General features: G+C 54.3%; 1 protein-coding gene across 4 annotated transcripts in view; it reads right to left on the bottom strand.

Annotated features, from left to right (window-relative positions):
- Window positions 1-4,167, bottom strand: part of PPP6R1 (protein phosphatase 6 regulatory subunit 1) — a 27,913-nt gene extending 23,746 nt beyond the window's left edge. For all 4 annotated transcript variants that reach the window (XM_012813454.2, XM_023508669.1, XM_023508668.1 and 1 more), the window contains exon 1: window positions 4,079-4,167. The gene's annotated coding sequence lies outside the window, so the exon portion shown is untranslated. The remainder of the gene's footprint in view (window positions 1-4,078) is intronic.
- Between the last annotated feature and the right edge of the window lie 1,598 nt (window positions 4,168-5,765).

Here is a 5,765-nt window from a genome sequence, read left to right as displayed (position 1 = left end):
GGGGGCAGCAGGTTGCTGTGAGAATGAGCCAAGTTAAAGCAAGCTGTCCTGACATAACTGGCTCTGAGTAAGTATGAGCTTCTTCCAGTCTGAATGTAAGATCATAGCCCAACACTTGGAGTACGATGGGCAGAAACAGTCACTATCCTGAGGATGATGGTAGTAAAAACAGGAAAGCAGGAAAGAGGCGCTACCTGCTCATCTATGTGACTTAAGCACTTTTCCTCAGATCACTCAACTTAAGGCAGGCACCACACACCCGCCACCCCCATTCTTTGCAACTTTCAGCAACTTTAAGAAAGCGGAAGTGACTACCACTGGTTTTTAGCGACCGTTTGAAAACTATGACTTTGGCTGCAAACGGAAGAAGGGGAAACTGTAAATGAGAAAGAAAGCCATTAAAAAAGAAAACTACCTCTGCAGCTCTCCCTCCGCCAGGTCTGCACCATCACCATCACCTCTGGCTTTTTGTTTTGCTGTGCTGTTCTAAGGCTTTCAACACCAGCCAACCCCCAGGAGTCCCCCAGCCCCTTCCCCAGCTCAGACAGGGCCTAATTGCAGCTCCCAAAGAACTGTCCCCACTGTTACTGCTGCCTCTGTCTGTTCAGACCCAGCACTGGCTGCAAGGGAACCTGTGAACCAATGCTGTATCTGCCACCCCTTCCTAATCGGCCTCCCAAGCACCCGGAAATGGAGTACCAAGGGTGGGGGTGCATACCCTCCACAGCCCCTGAGCTGTCCAGAGGTGCAACAGAGGCTCCAGTGCCAGAGAGGCCTGCAGGCCAGCTGACCATCCTAGGAAGGGAACACAGCCTGCCAACAGCTCCTCAGGGCCTGAGATTCAGAAGATGGCAAGACCACCTCCCTCTAACTACCCCACCCATGGTCAGTTCTCAGGCACTTCTGAAAGGAAGCTGGGAACACTTGGTTTCAAGGATGGGTGATGGTGATAGCAACCCCACTGTCTCGAGAAGGACTCATGGTGTGTGCCAACTACAGAATCCACCACCACCCAGAGAGGTAGGCATTGGAAATACCCACTTAGGAGAAGGGGCCACTGAGGCCAAAGGGACCTAGCCAAGACCAAATAACTTTGTTCCCATTCTCATGAGCTGGGACTTTCCTGGGTCTTGGGAAGGCCTGTGGGGAAGGTCCCCAGTTAAGAGGACACCTCAGCCTGGGACCCCAGAACCACATGCTCCCAGGAGAGTCAGCAGCTCTGGTCCAACCTCAGGGGAGAGAATAATTAGGATATAAAATAATCTAAGGACATTTAGCCAAGGACTGGGGAGGGGGCTTAAGCACTCAAATTCAGAAGCTCCTGAATTAGTCACAGCTTTAAAAGAAAAAAAGAAAAGACCAACGGACAAATTTTGTAGCCCTTGGAATAGACAGAGGAAAGGATAAGTGTTACAAAGTGATCCAAAGTCAGAAAGGCCTGGTTTGAATCTTCTCCAAACTAAACCTCTGTGTGGCCTAGTGACCCAAGTCCTAACCCCACTGCATCTCAGTTTCCCCAACTGGGAAATACCTCACAGATGGCGTTAGCACAAAGCACCACTTCCTGGAGAAAGATCCCTAAAACCTTTGTACCAAGGTATCTCTTGCTACAATCCTCATGGGTGCGACACCTGACTGCTCTTGGCCCTGGAAAGGCTGCTCGGTTGCCTTCCCTGACTCTTCAAGACTGACAAGCCCCTCCTAGGTCCCTTCAGGCCTCCACACAGACAGCACTTCCTCCAGGAAGCCTCCCAGACGGTGTGAGGGGGTGTGAGGGCCTGCTCTCGCAGTCTCCACAGCATCCCAGCTTTGGCTGGGAACAGGTCTTGCCTTCCAGGCATCTGCCCTCCCCCTGCCCAAGATGCCTATCCCCCAGGATTCAGCCAAGCTCACACTAAAGATACTTGTTGAATTAATGAAACTGAAGCCAGAAGAGGAAGGTGATCTGCTAAGGTCACTTGGCACAGACCCTGAAAGCAAGCTGGGGGAGAGGATGGCATGAGAGCAGATTCTCCTCTAATGGGAAGGAACAGATGGCCCAACAAGCTCCCACCGAAAGTCAGTGCATCCCAACACGCAACCCACACAGCACACAGCTCACATGCACCACAGAGCAGGCAAGCCAAAACCACCTGCAACACCCACGCCTTAGAGTAGAGTCGTCCCTCATTGACATTTGGGCTGGGCAGTTCCCTGTGGTGTTGGGACTTTCCTGTGCCGGGCAGGATGCTGAGCAGCAAGCACCTCTGACCTCCACCTCCACATTTAAAACACTGGCAGCATCTCTCCATTTGTGACAAACAAAAACATCTCCAGAGGTTGTCAAATGTCCCCAGGATGAACACAAATGCCCCAAGATGAGAAACAGTACAACTCATAATCTCAAACCAAGCAATAATCCTAAAAGCTACTGATCCTGAAGCACTTACTGCATCCTGCATTCCACTACAGGCTCCTACAGATGAGGCACTTAAGCCCTAGAACCACCCTAGGTAGAGAGCTCTCCTGTTATTCCCTCATACACGGGAGTGGGGGGGGCCGCAGGGCGGGAAGCAGAGTACATTTGGATAACTTGGCCAAAGGCCTCACCACTTAGAGAGGCAGAACTAGGACTTGAACTTGGCTCTGCGTGACAAAAGGCCTAGCTCTAAACAATTAGCCTGTACTCCCTCCTCCTGATCCCAAGCCCAGAGCTACAGTCACGTGGTCTCAATTAATTAAGTAAAATAATATACGTGATAGGCAAAAATTCTGTTTTGTTTAAGAAAACAGAAGACAACATATTTTAAACAGCAAAGCAACCTTCACATCACCACCAGTAAGTGCAGGTGGCAGGCATGGTGGGCATTTCCACGTGTCTTCCGCAGGTCACTGCACAGGCCCTGCACACAGCGACTCACGACATGCTACAGAACCATCTCCAGGCCTTGCTATATCTGCCACGGACGCTAACAGCTGGAACTTCCCTTCAGGTTGGACACAAGGGAAACCTCACTGTAGTTTCCTTTAGCCTATGAACCAGTTACCACACTTAACATACAGCACACTTCCTTTCCAGAAACATCTTGCTTTCAGGTGGGTGTTAATGGTTACACCTGTGTATAAGAACGTGTGCAAGGAAGACCCTCACGAGAAGTCCTGGGCAGGGCCCTAGACAAGTATTCAGTCAGGCTACTTTGCCCCAAAACCATCTGCACTCATGGCCTTACCAACGCGCCCACCTTGACATATTTGCACGTGCTGTTCCTCCCCACCGGAAGGCCCTTCTTCCTACTCTCCATCTGTCAACTCCTACTCATCCTTCCTAGACAGAAAAAGCCACCCATCCAGCCAGTCTCACCAGTCCCTCTGCTCTGTGGCCTCCTGCAGTGCCCTGAGTTACCTCTATGGCCACACACAGTAATTGTGACTGGACAGCTCTGCCTTTGTCTCTCCAGGGCCCATCACCTCCTCCTGGGCAGACCTGGGATTGAGCCCCCTGCTATCCCACCCAGCCCCGGGTCCCTGCCCTGTCCTCAGCAGGCCTCGTCTCACACAAACAGGACCAAGCCCCAGCGGCGCCAGGCCGCAGCCAGACAACTGGGAGAGTCACAATCAAGATGAAGGGAAAGCCCCCTATCCGGTCATCCTGGGCCCGAGGGTGAGGCCATGGAGCCTAAGAAAGCTGGCAAGAGCGAAGGGTGTGCGAGGAAAAGCGACCGGTATCCGAAGGGAAGGAACCTGCTGGGGGCATGGGGACAGCTGGTCACAGGATAAGAGGGAGGAGTGAGCCTGCGGGTATAGAGAGGAAAACCGCGATAGAAGAGGTTGAAGAAAGGTGGCAGAGGAGGGACGGAGAGGGACAGACTAAAAGAGGAGTCTTCATGGAGAGTGAAGGGAAGAGGCCGAGAGACAGGAGGAAGAAATGGGGCAGGAAAGAGGGAAAGCCCAAGGGGATAGAGAAAGGGTCCGAAAAATAAAAACTGGGGGTGGGGGAAGCCCTGGAGGGGAAAGACCGAGGAGACTGGGGGCGCAGAGAGGGGAGGCAGGATAAGGGCCCCCTGCTGGGAGGCCGGGTCCCGCGACACCGGTAGCTCACCTGCGAGGGGGGGCGGCGGCTCCTCGCACTCGGGGCTCATCGGGGCAGCCCCCCCGCCCCGCCGCAGCGGCTCTGGCCCCTGCTCCGGGGCCCGGTATGTGGGGGCGGGGGGCGGTGGCGGGGGCTCGCGCAGGCGCCGGGGATCGCGGGGCCCGCGCACGCGCCCAGGGACCGGAACGGCCTCGCGCGCCTAGTCGCAGAGTTGGTTGCGAGTTAGGCGGGGGCGGGAGGGTCACGAGACCTGCACAAGGGCCTCCGGGGTCCGCGCGCGAAGCGGGAGCGCTTCCGCACCGAGGCAGGCGGGGGTGAGATGCAGTGCGAGGCTCGCACAGGCAGCTCTACGGGGAAGGACAAGGGAAGTTGCCCTGGCTTCCCCAGCTTAGCCCGACGCCCCGAGGGAGGGGAAAACGTCCTCCTCCGCAGTCCTAGCAGGCTGCAGAGCTGAGCAGCGACCGACGGAAGCCGAGGCCTCCTGTTTTAATCGTCCTCTCCCCCAAACCGGGTAGGTCTCCGGGCTGGGCAGTCCGCTTCAGGGTCTCCCGACGCCCGGCTCCCTCCGCCACTATCCCACAATCCCCTTAGCGCTGGACACAGAAGGCCCCGCCCTCCCACAGCCGTCTACCTGCGCAGACGCTAGAGGGGAAGTGCCCCTGGGCCCTGCTGTGCGCGTGCGCACAGGGCCGGGGACTCCCCACCCCGGAACAACTCCAACTCAGAGGCGCTTGCGCAGGTTGGTGCCAATGGTGTCGCCCAGAGTAAACCCAGACGACTAAGTGCGCAGGCGTCACCCCGCACCCTTTTGCCATTTTCTCTATGACTGTTCTGAAGGCCAGTGAACATCTTGCTCCAGAATTTCCATTTCCCACTAGGTCCGTTTGGAAATCCATTCGCTATTCTGTCTGCTTCAGCCATATTCCTGCCTCGGCGCCAGGGTCGAGCTCCTGTGGAATCCATCCTCGGTTTTCCCTCCCGCCTGGTCCTCTTGGGACACCTCTGAGGCTCAGTGGGACGTTAGTCCTTCCTCTAGGCCTCTGACCTGGCCGTTGTTGCCAGCTCTTCACAGCCTCCACTAATAGCATCAACTGGAAGGGTCACATTAAGGTCCTATCTATCGCAGAGCCTCAGTTCCCCCAGCTTTCATAGCTCTCCTCCCTGCCCATGTTGAGAGGCCTCCTGTAAGGATCAGATGAGTAAGTGCCTGTAAGGACTCTTGTTTTGTTTTGTTTTGTTTTTACCTGCAGGTTGACCTTCACCCCAGGGACATTTTCTTGAATTACAGAGTTGAGTACGTTTTTCTGTTCGAATTGTTTGTTCTTCGAAGGATCCCAGTCATGCATTTGTTCTTCACATCTGTTAGCTTCTCTCTCATTGTCTTAAACTCTCTCATTTCCATCTGCATTCACTGATAAACACTTGTAAGTGATTTGACTTTTCTGCCATGTTTCTGTGGTTCCCACTATTTCTGGTGCATTTGTTGAACATGGTATTGTTTAGTTCTTGTATCTGTTAGCTAATTGCTGCATGACAGACAACCTCTGTGGCATGTATCATGGTCACACCTTGGAGTTGCACGTGTGAGAGTTGGTTAGACTGGTTCTGTTCCCCGTTTCTCTCAAGCACCAATGGGCTACCCAAGGCACCATCTCACAAAGAAAGGCAAGCACACCAGTCCAACTGTGTTAGCACA

This window comes from Otolemur garnettii, unplaced genomic scaffold (assembly GCF_000181295.1).
Source record: "Otolemur garnettii isolate 467f Iridium unplaced genomic scaffold, OtoGar3 scaffold00264, whole genome shotgun sequence".
NCBI classification, from domain to species: Eukaryota; Metazoa; Chordata; class Mammalia; order Primates; family Galagidae; genus Otolemur; species Otolemur garnettii.
Note: the sequence above shows the minus strand (reverse complement) of the source record. Positions and strands in the feature narration are given on the sequence as shown.